The sequence below is a fragment of the Periplaneta americana genome, chromosome 14 (assembly GCF_040183065.1).
Source record: "Periplaneta americana isolate PAMFEO1 chromosome 14, P.americana_PAMFEO1_priV1, whole genome shotgun sequence".
Taxonomy (NCBI): domain Eukaryota; kingdom Metazoa; phylum Arthropoda; class Insecta; order Blattodea; family Blattidae; genus Periplaneta; species Periplaneta americana.
Genome location: NC_091130.1, coordinates 151,923,080 through 151,943,936, shown reverse-complemented (window position 1 = coordinate 151,943,936; position 20,857 = coordinate 151,923,080). Strand labels below are relative to the sequence as shown.

Here is a 20,857-nt window from a genome sequence, read left to right as displayed (position 1 = left end):
GTTGCATTTATTCGCATTACCGAATTCGACGTTCTTGTTGGTACACCTGTATAATGCGGGTATATTTATGTACTATTGGCGACACTGATTGTTACTTTCGCCATCTATTTATATAAGTAATAAAATAACTAAAGAAGCCACACTTACAATTATCGATCACTATCGATTAGTAGGAGTCGGGTATCTTTGAACGCCAGAATACATATCCGATATATTAATTCAATTTAAATTGCACCAATATTATTACGTACGTAACAGATGAAGCAATAAATGTATACAACAATGACAGATTCACAGAAAAGAATCCGAAAGCTGTGAAATGGATTCTGTTGTCATCCACCTGGTTGGAGAAGTACTGCAGGTTTTGTAACATGTCTGTTCTTGCAGGATACATCAGTTGCAATTTCTGCAGGTTGTGGACAAGAGTTTTAGATTCCTCTGTCACAAAATGACAAGAAGCTGAAATAGCAGTTGCTTTGCCGATGGAGAGAACAACCCAACACAAGTGAGTCGCCAAGTAATATTCGACATTCCTCACGGTATGTTCTATAAATTTATCATCTGTAAACATTTCAATGAAAGCGAAGTATGTGTTTGAAACTGTTGATACAAAACAGTACATCAGAGTTAAAATTATACTGATACCGTAGACTGAGTTAGTCAGTAGAGTGGCTTCATATATTTCGTTATAAATATTCCTTAGTGACTTGATAGATGTGTTGGTGATGGAAATAAAATCCAGAGGAGCATGGGACAAGTCAAAACGTTCCAGTTTTGAAGCGCCTTCTTTTTTTGAAGCAGTACGGATAGTAATTGAACTTCCTGTATGAAATAATGGCATGCGATGTGGATAGAATGTCTCATTGCTGCCAACATTTAAATAATGTACTTTGTTACTGACCCTAAATGGTTTTATAATATCTTCAGAAGACAGCTTTTTGTTTAAAAGACGTAATCTATTCCTCAGGCATAGAGTTACGCAAACAAACTGGACCACGGCTGTAAGATTGACTACAGTACTGAATCTACTTAGGCATTCATAAAATGGATACGACATCTTGCCAAAGAAATAAGCATCATAGCATAAGAAAGGGATGTACACCAAGATCAGTGCCGCTAAAACAATGGTCAAATGACGTCGAGTGTTTTTGTACACATTTGTAAGAATACCTTCTCGAAGCAGCAACTCATCGATGTCACAGAGCTTAACCACGAGCCTTTGTGTGTCTTTACGTTTCACCGTCGACAACATCAAGATGTCTAGCAAGCTTGTAATGAAGTTCGCTGGAGATGAGAACATATGACTAACGACTTGTCCTGGGTTTATTGAAAGGTCGTGTTTCACACCATGCACACACATCACAAAGCCTGCCATATTTCCACTTATCACCAGAAGCGTCCAGAGTTTTTGGCCTATATTAAGAATAATATTACAACGACTTCTCTTTGCCCGTGACGTATTACTCATGTACAAGGAAAATGGTGTTAGTCCAACAAATTTGGATAAACAATATATTGGCTGTATTGCGTAGATCAGATTCATGTCTCTTTGAAATTCTCTTAACTTTCTTTGAAAGAATTTTTACTTGTATTCTGAAGTAACAAGAGGCAAAGTCAACACTGACAACTACCACGAATAAGATTCAAGTCTCTCTCTTTATATAATGTAAACCATCAAAAGTGATTATATTACAATATAATATTCAATTCATTTTGTATATTTTGGAACAAACCAAGCAAATCATGTCCACTCCCTTGAGAACAGAATGGAAAATTCTGTATTTTCCTATTTCATCTAAGTAATGAAATATTTACACAGTGTCGGAGATTCTTCAGTTGACTGAGTACCAAATCTAAAAGAGAATTATGATTGTGTGGCAGAGAACAAGGAAAACAAAACAAAAAACACATTTAAAATCTTGTAGGACATGACAGAAAATGCTTCTAACCGTGTCGAAACCGACAGCTGAAATCAGTCGTCTGTTTTGAATAAAGTAAATTAATGTAGGAAGATTTGGCAACCCACATGAGTATTCTACATCAATCACATTATTAAAAAGTTATTACAAAAATTTCATTTAGATTTAAAACTATATTTCTCAATACACATTGACACAGAAACATACATACAAACTGTAGTGCAACCGATTGAAAACTTCTTATAAAAGAAAGCGTTTCCACTCGACTTCAACTGATTCGAAATATTTAATGGCTACATTGTACCACACCAAACGGAAAAATGGGTCGAATAGCTATTTTATTTATGAGAATTTCAAGGCCATCATAATTCTGTTATGACTAAAATCAGAAACAAGAGCGAAACGTAGACCTATAAATCTCCATGACAACTTGCTCCACGTATCTTCGCTTATAATTTCCCTTTTTATTGTAAATATGTCTGGAAGTTGGGTCCAATTCTAGAATGTCATCTCTTGTTACCAGTTGTGCCAAATATACAGTCTTCATTGAACTCTACGGACGATTACTAGTCAAGAAGGCTTTGTTGATTCAGTTTCATATTTATTAAAACAATTGCATTCCACTTCAATTATCTGTAGTAATGTCACGAGAGGTCTGAGATCTACAGATAAATTCACGAGCGAAGCGAGTGGATTTATCTGGGAAATCTCAGACCTCGAGTGATATTTATTAGGACTATTTCGTGAATAAAATAAAAATTTAAATAATATATCCCTAAAATTCGATCACAAAATGTTAATAATTGTATATTAACGAATACTTAGCCTGTTCAGACATTGTGAAGTTGAAATACTCGTAGATGAATATCGATTATTGCAATAAAGAAATTCGATGTTATTATTCAGTAATGCCAATTGCGAAAAGCGAAATACAGGTTTAACAATGTTAATTACATGTACTGCACTTTTCTCTTATTATTATAACATAAGTACATTTTCATTATCTGCTGAAATCATAATTTAATTTAACAGTAACAGTGGGGACAGCCATATACCAATGCTTATGTATTCACAGCGAGACATATTGCTACACAGTGAAGCCATCCCTGTATAGATAGACCTAATTAAAACACGAATTTTATTACGCCATACGAAAGGCAGTTTGATCAAAGACATTATTACTATGCAAGGTCTTTGAGTTTGATATGTGATGATGTTACATAAATTTGAACGTATATTAATTGTTTAATTTCATTACAAATGTTACAGGCTACAATTTTATAGGTTACGTTAGGCCTACCTGTGGAAGCAGGACCAATGTCAGCTGTGCCTTGTTTCGACCGTTACTTACAATCAGTGCTACACGAAAGCATTTTTTATAGCTCGACAAACGCATTCTCGCTGTAGTGTGTAACGGAACTAAAGCTGCATCTACACAGTTCAATATTCCAATCGCGTATGCGTGCAATCTGGGAAGAATATTGAAAGAATGAAGTTTAAAAGATACGTTCAATTATGATGCATAAATACTTTGTGTCTACATGGTGCGCCGTTTTGAACGTGGTCTTCACTGCGTAAATATATTAATTAATATTAAATATCAATCTTGCATTCATTGCTTTAAAGTTGAAAGAAAAGTTTAACCGTGTAGTTGCATCTTAATGTATTCATGATAATCAATTTACGGGGAAACAGTTGGCGACAACGACTAAACAAAAGAACGATCATGCGATAAATTGATAGCGATAAATCTAGCTGCAGAATTTATCGCAAAGTCTGACTGTGATTGGTTGGAATTCAAAATTTCATTACACTTCATTGGTCGAAAATGGAATGACGTCATATGAACGAAAGTCAATATATATTAAACAATCTTTGATACGTGACTATCCATAATCTCATACAGCAGAAGCTATAACGTAACCTAAATAATATAAACAAGGTAAATGATAGAAAAGTTTTAATTAAGGATGATGAAATAAACATGAATCATTTTAAAAGGTACAATTATTGAAAGTACAATGTTGACAAACAAAGAAACAATACTAGGGAGGTGACAAAAACAAATGCTAGGGAGGTGATAAAAATGTTAGGGATGTGATAAAGAAACAAGTGCTACGTAGGTGATAAAAATTGTAGGATAAGCAAACATGATTGGTTGAAACATGTCGTTCCGTACCGTTTTATTGGTCAAAAGTAGTATGACGTAGAAAAAGTGTAATAGTCAAAATAATAGTCCTCAGAATTTATGTTTTAGTTGTATTTCACAATTACAAACAGAGTCTCGTGATAGAAAATCGATATTTTAAAATTATTTTTCCTTTTTTCTGCATTTACTCACATTTAAAAATGTAGGCCTGCTATAGGCTCGCAACAAATTTGATGCTAAGAAGTTGAAATTTTTACTGCACGTTCTGAAAAGTGTGGTTAGAGTGGGGACAAGTCCTATTTGTTTTGTCATTCTGTGCATATATATAATTCTTTACACGTTCGTAGTGTTATTCCGGGGCTGATTGCGATACATGGGCGTGAGAATGCGTGTGAAACCCGAGCTCCAGAATATTGTATCTGAAAGTAAGCAGAGGTTATTAGGATATCTTCTTATTTCGTCTGTTGTAATATTGAGCATCATATGATTCTCTGTAAAGAAGATAAAATTATTTTACAAAATGTTTATTATGCTTTCATTCCGAAGAATAAGGCTTTGACCATAGTTAGGTGGTGCAAATTTCTTATTTAACATTCGGGACCAGGGGCGGCTTTCGAAGAGGGGCTGCGGAGCTGAAGCACCCCCAGACATTTGTGGTTCTTGTCTCGTTTTATGTTGTGAAAAACATTTATTATACAGTCTCTATTTAGCGGCTCGAATTTTTTTAAAAATTTCGCTCTCATTGACATGCACGCAATCGTTAGTGAAGTCACTTCCTCCCCTGGTGCAGCTAGAGCGAAACCAGAGACAAGGACTATGGGTGAAGCCACTTCCTCCCCTGGAGCTGCCAGTCTCGTCTCGGATGCTTTGCGCGTTAGTTTTACCCCTCCTCCCTCCTTCCCCTTGCCATGAGTCCAGAGTTTCCAGGCGCTGCAAAATTTGCAGCAGTTTGTCAGTAGCGCGCAGTTTTAAATACATTTTGTTTAACGTTGTGAGTATAACAAGTGCAACAATGTTTAATTCTGTACAATATTTACAGTCTATTCAGTTCAGTACCTTAACAATTCAGGAGAAATGTGAAATCAAGTGCCCATCAGTTGAATCTCATAATGGAAAGAGCCGCTAAACAAAATACACAGGCTCGCATATTTTTTGCTAATTTATCCAGTATCCCTGCTTTCTTCTCTCGATTTCCACATAATCTGTATTAGATTAATGTGTTTCAAAGACAATTCCATCAGCTGGGGCAACAAGATGGATTTAAAATAAGAACAGTAAATGTTGTTCATGAGAAGAAGGAGCCATTGCTAGAATGTTTTCAATCCATAATGGAATCTGAAACATCTAACATCACAATAAATGAGGCAAGCGCCCCGGTGCGTACTCTTGAATATCCTGAATTCAATTTCTGGCTCAGTTTTTTTTTTTTCATTTATTGATATATCATGTAGATATATTATACAACCAACTACAACATCGCCAGTTAGATATTTCTAAGGTTCAAATCTGCGTATAAAAAATTAAATTATGGTTTATTTAACGATACTTGCAACAGCAGGGGTTATATCAGCGTCGCCGGTGTGCCGAAATTTTGTCCGCAGGATTCTTTTAAATGCCAGTAAATCTACTGCATGAGCCTGTCTCATTTAAACACAACTTACAAGATAAGCCGCATGGAACTAATCTTTAAAAAAGTAAGTTCCTTGGTTTATTTTTGTATGCAGCCCCCCTTAATTCAATACCCACGAGCCACCACTGTTCCGGACATTTTTGCTCGGGAGTTTTGGATAATTATTGCAACGTTTCTATTTCCGGATACATAAATGTTCCTAATTCCAGGCAGGAATATTCCAGTAAGTAATTGATTTTTATGTTTTTGATAATATGTTACTTGAAGAGAAAATATTCGATTAAAATTATCAAACGATTTCTGAATGAACTCGACAAGAATTTAACTTAAGGTATGTATTAACGTTTTGGACGAAAATCTAAATTTTTTAATCAACCTTTTTAAGATATTTATCAGATAACATATGAAAGTAGATTAACATAACCATATATCAGAAACTTCAATTTCACTTTTTGATTCCTTAAAAAAATGATTAATTAAAATTATTCTATTTCTTCAAAATGCCATATATTTTCTAAAAATTACTCAATTTTGAAATTTCTTTCACTGAGTTCTTGCTGTTTATGCGTACAATGCTCTGTACTAGGATTTTGCAGCTAACATTATTACAAAGAAAATTTTAGTAAAAAAAAAACGCCATTTCAAACGTTAATACGTATCTTAAGCGAGACTCTATAATACGGCGCGTTGGTATTAAATTCTCGGTTATGATTAACTTAGGCTTAACTTAATCTTTAGAACCGTTAACCAGAAACATATACTTTTTATCTCCAAATATAAACATCTGGTCTCTCAGACCAATTTACAAAAAAAAAAAAAAAAAAAAAAAAAAAAAAAAAGTGCACTTTCAGAAAATTAAGAATATAGGTATGAATGCAATAATTCAATCTTAAACTCAATGTTTGTGACAAAAAAGGGCATAATGGCATGTAATTAATATACTTATTGTAAATTAGCCTGACAAATTAGTCTGGTAGACTATAACATATGAAAATAATAAAATTGCTCTTAAAGTTTTCTCGAAATTGTTGTAGTATGCACAATTTACATTCTGAACACACAATTCTACAAACACATGAAAGGGTCAAAATATCTAACAACTTATCTTACAATGGAACTAACATAAATTCTTCCAAAACACACACTCACACACAGAAACTCTGGGTCCGAAACTATGACACAGAAAACATACTTAGGTAATTACAAACACAAGGTCTCCCACATCTGTAGACCTCCAAAAAATCGTTAATATACCATCTGAGTTTATAATTATTATGACAACAATGTGATATCATACGAATAACATCTTGATAATAAGATACTGTAAATAACTAACATCTTGCATAAGCAATATTACCAACATAAAAGATTTTAATTTCACCAAAGTCTCACAGACCTATGCTTCTAGCTTAGGGTTAACCATATTTATAATACCGGGCCTTAAAATGCTGATCTAGCCATAAAATGGCTAAGTTGGCATCACTGCATAGTAAGGAATGTGTTGGGGTGGCCGTGCCTGGGAATTACGTCGTTAACCATAGCGATAACGTGACCTCATCTCGCTTTACTGTGACAAAACGGCCTCCCTTTCCAACTTACTGGGAAACGAAATGAGAGCTACAGCAAGCCTAACAAACCTGAAACTGCAACATTCAGACAAAGGTTTATATTCTACTATTTAAATTGTACCATTACGATGACGTATGTCATTGCAGACGTTACGAAAGAGAAAAAAAGGGTTGAGTTAATTGTGAACATACCTGCTGCTGTGAAAGCGATTCTGTTATTAAAGAATTGGTTGGAAAACAATTTCAATTGTGTCAATGTGGCGTTAGGCATTGGATGTATCATTAGCATCTTCTGTATTTCGTGGGAGCATTTTTCACCCTCTGCTATAGTACCATTGCTTGAATACGAGATCAAAAAAACGTTAAGCACAGATATAGTTAGCCAACCGATATAAGAAATAAAGTAATAGAATGGCGGTACTGGGGTAGTTAATATCAGAGTTTTGTTCAGAGTGCCAAAAATTCCATAAAGAGTGATAATTGTGTTGAAAAAATTGTAAGTTACTTCCATAAGAATAACAATACCATACATGTCATTAAGAATTCTAGTTGCTTCGAAAATATCATTGTAAATCTTTCTTAATTTTAATAATCGTTCAACTTCTGAAGATCCAAATAGTACTGCATTCCTTCGTGAATAATTTAATATGGGCGTTCTTACGATTCTAAATCTTTCGCCAGAAATAGGGTACAATTCCTTATGATATTTTGTAAATCCCGTATTTGTGAAATCCTCCAGTTGCAAATCGAACACAGAAGCCAATTCTTTTTTAAGACGCTGCAATCTATCGTTGATTAAAAGAACTAAGTTGATAAACTGAAGCGTCGTTACATGCTTAATGAAACTGGATATATGCAGTGTCCAATATGTACCGATATAGTTTACGCTGCTCTGACCAAAGAGGAAGACATCGAAACAATAGAAAGGTAAAAGAATAAAAAATAATACGAAAATCTGTTTCATAGTCGACGAACGCATCTTGCCGTAAACACTAATCCGAAGGCTTCCTAACAACTGTGAATCGATATCTGTAATCTTAAACAAAAGAAGTGAGATATTATTTCTGCTGGAAATTATACATAATAAAATAGCTGAAAAACTTGTCAGAAATCCAATAGGCATAGATATTTTAAATGCAACAATTTCAAAAAGAGAAAAAGGAGTTGAAGTGAAAGCTGCGAATAAGTTAGCGATAAAACAAGTGAGTATGACACACATCATCAATATACTGCGGAAAATGGTTCTAGTCACACTTTTGTGATGGTTTGCAGGAGAGAGACATCGTCTACACACCGAAAATTGGGACAGACCAAAAATTGTAGACACAAAACTGAGCGGTCCGAAGGCCGAATGAATATCGCAGGATTGCAACATTTTTGCAGTAGCACACTTTTCGAGCGTTTAAACTCTGTTTTAGTTAATTGTGATCTAAGATCAGGGATCAGTTCAGTAAGTTTCTTGTGTAATCTATAGGCTTACTAATAATAAATCTGTAGCCGGAACGTTTCTGGTAATTTTCGATTTTACAAAAATTATTGGTCCTAACATATATATAATTAACTGCCCTGAAACCGAAAATCGCTTTTTTGAAATTTTTGTTTGTATGTCTGTCTGGATGTTTGTTACCTTTTCACGTGATAATGGCTGAACCGATTTATATGAAAATTGGAATATAAATTAAGTTCGTTGTAACTTAGAATTTAGGCTATATGGCATTCAAAATATTTTATTTAAAAGGGGGGTTATAAGGGGGCTTGAATTAAATAAATCGAAATATCTCCGTTATTATTAATTTACATGAAAAATATTATATGACAAACGTTTCTTTAAACATTATTTCCGATAAGTTTTATTCCACATAAAATTTTGATAGAACCGATATTTAATGAGATAAATGCATTTCAAAATTACAATAACAACGCCATCTAAGGCGGTGTAATGAAATAAAAAACAAATGACTTCGTCTATAAGGGGCCTTGGACAACAACAATCGAAAGCTATAATTAATTATTAATTGACCATTGGAAAGTGTAGTTTCTGTAGATGGACATAATGCTATAATGTTATTACAGTAACTTCTGAGTGAATCGAGGACAGGTAAGATTAAAATAGCTTCTTATGCACAGAAAACTTGATAGGCATTCGTTTCCTGTATTTCCTAAAATAATTTTTATGACTGGATCAAAATGATCGCATTTTAATTCTTTTAATACAATTTAAATTAAGTAACATAATAAACGATTTATTCTTCTATCAAACACGAATGTTCCCTGGATCAAATGTCCTATTTTAATTATGTAATTACTTTATATTTATTTCTAATGGGTGCAGCGGAGCGCACGGGTACGGCTAGTAATGTAATAACATTTATATTGACTTTGATAGTTTAACCATAGTTTATAGCCTATACTAGACTGTGGTTTAACTTCTTACGAATATAATATCTAATTGGCAGTGATTTTTCGTCATCTATAAATATGTACTGTTTAGTTCATTTCACGAAGTCTGGATGCAGAATCACAACAGACGCTGTCTTCAAGTTCACTTGTACTCGTAAAATAATGTAACTGTAATAGTATACAGTAATTTACGTCAATTTTTGCAATGTTCTTCACGATATCCACGTATTTTAACCTCACTGTACGTGTTTCTTTATTGGTCTTCTTGACTAAACTGATGCAATGATGTATATGTAACTTAATTCTACTCTTTTTGTAGTAATATTTACAATTTTTCGCAAGTCACTGAACATTTATTAAAAATTTCCACACCACTTCCTTCACACGCTTGCCATTTCTTTTTGAAGTCCATGTATCTTGCAACATCACAGACTTTTCGTATATCTCCAGTCTCTTGTACCTAGCGTAGAAAATAATATTTATTATTATTTTGCACTGCCATAAACTCGACGCAGTGAGGCAATTGACTTGTCTCAACTTAATTTTTCCACATCTGACACTATCAAAGTATTTTAAGTTATATTTTTCTTCAACTTGTCAATTTATGACAGCTAACTGTCCACAACTGTTTATCCAGAAATCAAATCAGATATATAGAGACTGTGATGGAAGTTTGGTTAGAATTATGATCTACAAAAGAGACTGAGTCATCTGCTCAAAAATAAGTTGACACTCTAACACTCTAATATTGAGACATTTTTGTTGACTGATTTTCAACTAACAGTTTTAACTGACAACTGTGACAGTGGTAACACAAACCCAGTATTATTCACAATCTTGACACTATGCCTGTTTCTAATACCGAAATGGGTCACGTCATTTGAGCACCTCTGTTGGTAATTCGTCTATCACTAACGTATAACAACTGAGATGAAATAAATTCATCCAAGAACTGTAGAGGGCGTCAAGTACGTCGGATGGTGAACTGAATAATAACGTGGTAAGAATGCTAGTGCAAACGATATTTGCTATCAAAACAATTACGAAGTTATATAACTAAGATAAAGGGTGTCCAATTCTCAGTAAACCTATATTAACGAAAACAATTCGTTTTAGAAGCGTATGTTGGCTTAAATATTGATTAACTACACGTCGAAACGACAAGCTTTAAGACTGATATAGATTTACTAAGCAACACTACATTCTTTGATAACACAAGAACAGAACTTTTAAGTACCGGCACTAAAGATTGTGTAATTTTCATTTTTCGACTGCTAACAAAATCTAGACTTCTACTGCTCAGTTAATCGATCTCAGACAGAAAGAACGTCATCTTGTGTACAATAGCTACGTAAGTACTTCTGTAGGACCGACATTTGGACATCCCTGTCTTAATGTAATATGAACTTGAATTTGTGTCATGTGCACTTCATTAAATAGATGGACTTGATGTATATTTTCAATTGCATTATTGTCATTAAAATATCTACGGAACAAACATTGATATTGGATTACTACATCACATTACAAGTCTTGCTCATACGGGATGAATTCATTTAACTTAATTACATATTTTAATACTGTTCAATTCTGTTTAATGCATTTAATAGTTAATGTATTTGATAGCTTTTGCATTCTATTATTTTGTTTTAACATAATTTCAATACTGACTGTAATATTTCAATAATGCATGCCAAGTACTCTGCAAATTAAGTAAATAAATCAAAATAAGTAAATAAATCTACAGAATATAAGTAAAAAATAAATAATAAATATATATGACAGTTGCTAAATAAAAATGGAAGTGGTGCAAGATATTCCTAAAGCCTGGTTAAATCATTCCTTAAATGGTTTCTATGATCGAGTGACACATTGTAAAGCAGCTGAGGGCTACCAATTTGAACACATAATTTAGAAGGTGAGCTAGCTTTGTTTTGTTTTTGTTAAAGAAGGAATATTTTATTATTTTAATATTCGATACACTTTTCTGTTTTCTTGACTTAGCAACACTGAATTTGTACAGAAGTATCGAGTGTGGGCGCTTTTTGAAAAGCTCTTAATGAGCACTATTCAAAAATAAAAAAATATATATACTGTGTGTTCCATTTAAAATAAGAGAGTTGGAGTTACTTCCGGTTAAACCGGAAGAAGAAAAAACTTGGTAATACCATGATTGAGTTCTTAGCATATGGTTATCCTCGCATACCAAGTTTCATGTCACTGAACCACATGCTTCAAAAGTTATTTAAGTGGTGCGGGACTTTTAACTAACCCTGTACCTATATATTAGTACAATAATAATTGAAATGTGTTGTGGTTGTGATAAAAGTATTGAAAATTGGTTTATAGCGCCTCATTGGCAGTGATAAAAGTGTGCAATATTCGTTCATACTCTATATTGACCAATTCGGCTTGGAAAGAGTCCACAAATGCTGTCATTCCAACAGTTTACCAGAAGATGTAATTAAACAAGTTGGTACCCTACAGTCATACACGCCCGAAGCGACTTCTCTAGAGGAGGATGTCGTCTTCGAAGAGGAGGGAAAATAGGACATGTTCTAAGCCTTAAGATAGGATTATAATACCTGAATATTGGGACGTTATGTCTTGTTAGTACTTTAACACCAATGCTCCCTTATAACTAGGCTTCGAGACTTCGGACCCAATAGAGCAGTTCAGTGGGAAATCCGCATAACGGCGTACTGAGTATAGTGGTAAAGCGTACAGTGGGTGGGGGTACTGTAGAATGAATGCCAACAAATAAGCAAAGGAAAACGCTCTGGATTTGAAGGTTCTGAAGAATAATTTGGTTTTCATACAAACCTATTTTCAAACTGTCTGAAACTATTACACGGTTAGAAAAGTCAGAGCAAGAGATGCCGGAAACTCTCAAATTAGTTGAGGAAATGACACAGAGAATTAATGAGACATCAAGTACACCGGTTACTGAACGTGTAAAACAGAAGTGGAAATCAATTTTATGTAAAAATAACGGATATGGAACATTGTGTAACATAAACAGCAAGTTAGTGGACATAGAGTCACCCTAGAATAAAGGACTGTCTGTTAGAGAATGCAATGATGTTAGGTTTTTTTTTCTTTTTGCTCCTATCACGTCATGCAACGTATAAAACAGCTTTTCACAGTACAAACTGTGTTTGGCAGATAACCGAAAAAGATTTACGTTTGAGACACTGAGAATGTATCTTGTAGTACATTGTAATTCGGTACCTGCATTTCCTAAAGACGACCAATAGGATAAATGGAGAAATTAAAATTGCTACATGTTTATTTCCACCATTAACATTGTGTATAATTAAACACAAATGCTTATTAAAAGACAGGCGAATAAATGCTTTTCACATTTTTTTGACATTGTCATTGTGTAATGTATATTTACTTTCAGAATGTACATATGTGTGTGTGTTTCCCCATACTACCGTACTCTACTCTAAATAGCAACGTTGTTACCTGAACACATCTCTACCTTTCACTACCTGCAGCGAGTCAACAACCTATAGTGCATGCAAAGTAAACTTATTGTATCGGGTCCCAAGTCTCGAAGCATAACTTATAAGCAAATTAATGAAATGTATATTTGGTGATTTTTGCACTATTACTTGGTGACATTTGACTTCACGTGTTGGCGACACTGCTGGGTAACAGTCGGCCGTCCAAGAGCGCTATAAAATGCTAGCAGGAGCCCTCTGGTGCCGCTCGCAGACTTTGCGTTTCTTCTCAGTCGAGGTGCGAAGTGCTCGTAAGGTTGGTGTGACGCGCGTCTAGTGCGATTGGATTCAATCTTTGATTATCTGCACTGCAAATCAGCTTTGAATAAGGTATGTTATATCAATATTAAGTCTAAAGTTATTTATTGTTAGTTTACTAATACGATTAACACTACTGCAAAGACTGAAATGGTTCACAATGTGCAAAAGAGATGGGAAAAGTTGTTATTTTCTCGTAACGGTTCCAACTGTTCAAGTTCCTTGAAAATACTAGGTTCCAAATAAAGGTAAGCGTTCACTACATCGTATCGCACTGCTCGTACGAATCGCACGTAACGGATATTTTTAGTGCAGAGCGTTCACTGTAACGGCATCACCTCATCGCCTCATCGGATTCCCCTATCAGCTGTTTAAAACGTGACGTCGTACGATATTGACATTACTAAAGCAAAGGTGTTGAGGTTACTTACTTACTTACTTACTTACTGGCTTTTAAGGAACCCGGAGGTTCATTGCCGCCCTCACATAAGCCCGCCATTGGTCCCTATCCTGAGCAAGATTAATCCAGTCCCTACCATCATATCCCACCTCCCTCAAATCCATTTTAATATTATCTTCCCATCTACGTCTCGGCCTTCCCAAAGGTCTTTTCCCCTCTGGCCTCCCAACTAACACTCTATATGCATTCCTGGATTCGCTCACACGTGCTCGGGAATTATCAGAGTTGTCTAGTGTGGATTTTGTTGGTGTTGATAATGATAATAATTCCACAAAAACAACGATAAACTTATGAGAAAATAAATATATTATACGATATATTGAAACAAAATTTCGATATCGATATATCGCTATATCAAAACGAAAATATCGGTATTTCGTACATCGTTCCCATCTCTATTTCGGCGCCCTAGGAAATTGGCAGCCTGCGTTCACCCACGTACTGCACCCCCACTAAAACGGGCCCTGCTTCCATATTTAAATGCCGATGTTGAACGCGAGTTCAGTATAGTGAATTTGCCCGAATCTAATTTGCGAAAATATTTTGAGCGTATTCCGAATCTCACCGGTGAGCAATCCGATGGCATCACGGTGTTCCGAATTCCACCGATGACGTCATTGATGCTCCACCGGTTTCGCACCGGTGCCATCAACTTGCAGAGGTGGTGGCAGTCTCCAACAGCCGCCATCAGTGAATCTGATTGGTTCTTGTACAGGGCGGGAATTAGCAGACGAATGACATCGTGCACTGTTGTGTCATGGCGGTGTGTTCTGCTGTATTGTTTGTAATGAGCACAACGTAAAAACAATATGTTAATGGCTTATGAGCGAACATGTCAACGGACCAGTTATTACTACCGGTTCAAGAAATAAATTGTTTATGCTATCTTTTCTTTGAACGAGATGGGAGTACGAAAATTTCGCAAAATTTTGCTAGCGTAGCACAGACAACAACTTGTACAGTCGCCATGACAGCATCGATCCTTCCAGCAGTTTTGTTCCTTATTTCTCTGCAACGTGACGTCATTGATGCCACCGAACCGGTGAGATTCGGAATACGCTGAATGAAAATTGGAACACTTCATGCTAGTATGTGTATCAAATTCGGCTTGAAAAAAGTCAACAAATGCTGCCATAGTTAAAGTTTACCAGAAGATGTAGTTAAAGAAATTGGTACCTTACAGCCTAGATCATATATGTAACAGATAAGCCATCGCTATGTTAAAATCGTTTGCACTTTGAGGAAAACAACCGCCAGGATCGCCACCCGTCCGTCGTAAACGAACACGAGATAGCAGTACAGTCGATAATGCAATTCGGCATCACACTTGATAAACAACTTCGATTTCATCACCATGTTGGAGCAGCTCGTAACAAAGCATTAGCCAGATTCATTCATCTATATCCATTGTTGAAGTTACTTTACATCAGACTGCCCTTGAAAAAAATCCTTTACACTTCTATTATAAGATCTCAAATGACCTATGGCTGCGAAATCTGGAGCAATGCAAAATTCCAAATTATCAGTCGTCTTCATGCTATACAGAGAAAAGTATCCCTAACTATCACTGCTGCAGACTATAGAACCACCAATAAACAACTGCAAGACATGCTTGAAATAGAATCATTCTACGACATTATACAGAAGTTTACAGAAAACTTTCATAAGGACTTGCTGTACCACCCCAATCCTCTGATAAGAGCCCTGGCAACAAGAGTATAAAGTAACAACTACCGTCAAGATCGGTCACCTCAGTTAAAAATATAAATGTTCCTGCTTGTTAACCATCTCTGTTAAAGTAAAGGCCTTTTAAGGCTGACACTTACGTACCATACATGTTCCTGTTAATAAAAAAAAAAAATGGGAATTATGACGTGACTCCCTATGTAATAACTAGATGGCAGCGTTGTAAACCTGACAAAATTGTTACCGTCAAAGCCTATACGGCAGACCTATCTGGGGTATATATTAGTGGCGGCTCCTGTATATTCCTTAAGAGGAGGAAAGAAATTAATAGCACTACATGACACCTTCTTGAATGACACATGCTACAAATTAGCCTACATGCATACATGTAAGACCAGGTAGTGTTGGGGTTGGCCTTCCCTTCTGTATAGCAATAATCTGTTCTTGTAAACTGAGTTTCCTAAATTGTCCAAAATATATTATGATTTCACTTCCATTCATTGTTGAATAACTGCACAAATTAACAATTACAAGGAAATTCACAACCTCGTAGCATTTTTCGAGCACACTACAGCATCACACGTGTTGGAAGAGACTAGCTACTAACTCGTAACCGGAACCGTTTTACGGAAATGGAAATGGGAATAAGAAATAATCTGAGGAAAGCGAGAACACTGCACCCACCCACGTGGTCTGTGTTGCCACATGTACATTTTACAAGTTCAGTATCACATACTTTTGAAGAATGTCAGTTCTTGTAAACTCATACTATCATTATTGTTCAAAGCTGCCGGTGGCCGATTCATTTTTTATGTTAAAAATGATGTAGTTTGGAATACCTACTTTCAGTTTCAAATATATTTGTACAAAACTGACAACTTGGCTGTTGCCCTGTCTAGTAAACAATGAATAGAAGTGAATTTCAGGGGCCAACTACGTAAAACTACTTCCTCTTTGTTTTACATAAACCCGACTTTAACTTTCAAATATCCACGAAAGTTTCAAACCATGAATAGTAGCCTATATGAAGTGCAATGTATAATATTTTTTATTTATAATTTTAAAAAAAAGGTTTACATGGTGTCTTTCATAGCGTTGCGTTGAAACTGTTTTTGTTGTGTCTCCTCCTAGATGTGTTATAGTCTGGTTGAATGCAACATCGTTAGATGGCAGCGGTAGCGAGCTTGCTGCACGACCAGTTGGTTTCTATTTCCCGCCCATGACTGATTCAGAGGAGGATCTCCTCCCTCTCCGTTCATTTACGTGCTTTAAAACTCTGCTCCTTTCTCTGGCCGCTAGTCCGCTGTTGTCTATGTGTGTTAACTGCAGTAGAGGAGGAATGGAGTGTCTTTCCTCTACACAGACCATCTCACAGTTTTCTACAGCACATGATTGCGCGTCGTTTAAAACTCGATCAACCGAGTTTTTCTTATAGCTGTGAACTTCAAAAATTATCGAATCTTCCTCGAATTTCAAGGCACATATTTTATTTGGTATTTACTTTCAAAAGAAGAAAATGTGAGGAGGACGTTCCTCCCTTCCCTCCCCCGAGGAACCGCCACTGGTATATATGATCTAGGCTTACAGTCATTACGTCTACTGCGACAACTTCTCTAGAGGAGATGTCGTCGTTAAAGAGGAGGGAAAAGAGGAAACGTTCTAAGCCTCAAGATAAGATTATAATATCTGAATAGGGGGACGAATACTGTAATACAAGTAAGTAAAATTAACAAAATATAAATTTAGTGATTTTCTGGAGATTTTTGCACTATTACTTCGTGACATTTGATTTGACGTGTTGGCGACACTGCTGAGTAACAGTCGGCCGTCCATGAGCGCTATAAAAATGCTAGCAGGAGCCCTCTGGTGCCGCTCGCAAACTTTGCGTTTCTTCTCATTCGAGGTGCGAAGTGCTCGTAAGGTTGGTGTGACGCGCGTCTAGTGCAATTGGATTCAATCTTTGATTATCTGCACTGCAAATCAGCTTTGAATAAGGTATGTTATATCAATATTAAGCCTAAAGTTATTTATTATTAGTTTACTAATACGATTAACACTACTGCAAAGACTGAAATGGTTCACAAAGTGCAATAGAGATGGGAAAAGTTGTTATTTTCTCGTAACAGTTCCAACTGTTCAAGTTCCTTGAAAATACTAGGTTCCAAATAACAGTACCATAACTACAAAGTGCACAGTGGTATCTTAGAACCAATATCTGATGGAACAGTAGTATTTTGGAACAGGTACGTACTTCTAGTATGTAATTAAGAGTGATATTTTGGAACATGTACATACGACTATAGTCGTGACGGTTTTATTTCCGGCGTGACTCCGCCTCTTTGCTTACGTCTTAGGAAGTGAAGGCTTTATAAAGTCTAGGTAGGTAGTATCGTTCGCCATTTTTGTTCTTTCGTTCCCGGGCTACCATACGAGGAATCTATTTGCCACACCGTTAAACATTATCATGTCGTAGCTCCTATGATAATAAATCAAACGCACTGTAATTCAGCAAATAATTGAGCGGCGAATAACGTCTTCGTGTGCTTTCTGCGAACGCCAACGAAAGAGCCAAAATGGCGGGTGATTATATTAAGTATTTATCGAGCCTTAAGAAATGAATAACGTCTTCATCAGCGAATCACAAGACACACACGTTTAAATGTAGCCGACCTGCAACGCGATTAGTCTGCCGGAATTTAGAGCGACGGGACTATATTAATATAATAGTGGTAGGTCAAGTTTTATTACTCTACTCCCACTTCCAATGGACTCCTAAGGAATATTCACACGTTTATCACTGGGATTGTGGCGCTGGAAATCAATTTAGAACACTTTTATCTCAGCCACGACACATTTCCCCTCTTGCTTAAAAAAGTCCCTTGTGCAGACACTTGCATTTCCCTATTTCGACTATGCGGACATTTTACTGACTGACCTCTCCAGCGACAACAAAATGAAACTTCAACGTGCTCATAATTTGTGTGTACGTTTTGTAAGCAATGTTCGTAAATATGATCATATTACCCCATCCCTGGAAGCAATAGGTTGGCTTAAACTAGATAAGAAAAGAAATTTACATTCACTTCTCTTTCTCTTCGAAATCTTGAACTCTTCTATTCCTTCGTACCTGTCGTCTCGCTTCACTTACCTTTCTTCCCACCATAATCTGAACACACGCTCTCGTCATGAAACAATACTAACAATACCATCCCATCGCACCTCCTCATACTCATCTTCTTTCACAATAGCCCTGCCAAGACTCTGGAATTCGCTACCTGCTAGCATCAGGGACTGTCGAAATAAAATTGAATTCAAACGAAAACTTACTAGGCACTTGGTCAGTAATTGATTACTTGTAAATAGTTTCTTTAATCTATCACAAAATATTTCAATATTCAGTAATTTCATCACTATACAATTTTGTTATTCTAGATTTAATTTGTAATTCAGTAAATATAAAATATTCTTTGTTTCTCTATGATAAATTATCTAGCTTTAATTATTCAGGTAATCTTTTCGTACTTTGATTTTATTGTAATTGTAAATTTAATACTAATTGTAATATTATTTGTAATTGTAATTGTAAATTTAATACTAATTGTAATTTTATTGTTGATATTGTAGTTGGAATCTCCTGGTAGAGGGGCAGAGAAGGCCTGACGGCCTTATCTCTACCAGGTTAAATAAATAAATACTACTAAATTTCAATTTTTATTGTACAATATAAATGCAATTACCACTACAATGACACAATAATTCTTGCAGATAACACAGAAACAACTTCGGAAAAGTAATTAACAGAGTCGCAGTTTCACTTCACTTCCACTAGATGACTCTTGAGTTCCAGGCTATAGGCGTAGCAGGGATGCCAATATCGGCAAACGAAATGAAACTGTGAGGAATGTTACAACAGGTGTGCTAAACGTTAGGAATGTTGCAATAGGTGTGTAGCACGTTAGGTTAGGTTAGGTTAGTTTAGGTTAGGTTAGTTTTTGTTAGGTGTGTAAGATAATATGAATGGTTACCACAGTTGGCGACACTGCAATCATTCTCCCACTCCACCTCAAATAACGTCACAACGACGGAATATGGCCGCTTTGTTCCTTCAAGAACGACGATTTTCCTATATAAGTAAGGAACCTATTTAGGGCGGGTTGGGTGGCACCACAGCTCTCCCAGTGATCACATCGAGTTTCTACTACTCCACACTACAAAACTAAGGTATTTTCAGTGTTTTTAATTTCCTATGCTGACAGTACAGTAATAAAAATTCACCCAGTGGTATTTAGGACGCTAAATGATCACATACTTCCCTGTATGCCATGTGATGCAGTATGATGTCATAGTGAGCCCAGATGTGAATTCGTGGAAAAAGAAATGTTTTCTAATGCCAAATTGAATTCGTAGATCATGTTTGTTCGAGCTGGAAATGTAATGCAATTTTGTGTGAGATCGTGCGTATTTGCTTGGTTTCCGCACAAAACCAATCCGCGGAAAGTCTAAAATTCCACATTCAGTATTCCCAACTTAACACACATAACAATTTCCCTCTTCTTACCCCTTAAGTGACATATTGATTTTACTGCTTTAGGCTTTTAACATATTATTTTTAGAGACGTTCAATATAGTAATAATTATAAATTAGAAACTTACCACTGAAATTTCACCTAAATTGCACTGTTAATTATTGTTTTTAAATATTTGCAAAAATTAAGTGAACTTTACAACTCCACTAAAGTTACTGCATTCTTGATGCAAGTAACATTAAGGAAGCCGTGAAAAAATCAACAAGATTCCAGATGCCGATGTTATTACTGCAATACGTTATATAAATAATATTATTAAAATATTAAAATGAAAAATAAATCATTACATAACCTTACCGTTTGTTTTAAGTTCGCATTTATAGACTAGGGGAAAAAAAAACAGACGTATATCACGGCCTGCTGGAGTATAGTAAACACAGAAAACATTTTAAAGCAACAATGTTGAAGATAGATATTTTTGTTTTCCAAATTTGCCGTCATTGAACCAAGATGGAGATTTCATTGCAAGTAATTAGAAATTCGTCTTTCAGGTATGTAATAAACGATCTTCGCACAAAATAATGTACGATACACGAGCGGTATGTTTTCTTTTAATTCTCGGAAATTAAAAAAGCTCAACTACGTTTCGCTTTTTCAAACTTTTCCTCGAACATGAAAACTACAACATACCGCTCTTGTAACGTATATTACTATTAAATTATTTGTAAATTTTATTGATTACGAAATCGAAG

General features: G+C 35.6%; 1 protein-coding gene across 1 annotated transcript in view; it reads left to right on the top strand.

Moving 5' to 3' along the window:
* Positions 1 to 17,473: 17,473 nt before the first annotated feature.
* Positions 17,474 to 20,857, top strand: part of LOC138713861 (uncharacterized) — a 63,533-nt gene continuing 60,149 nt past the window's right edge. The window contains exon 1 of the mRNA XM_069846325.1: positions 17,474 to 17,574. The gene's annotated coding sequence lies outside the window, so the exon portion shown is untranslated. The remainder of the gene's footprint in view (positions 17,575 to 20,857) is intronic.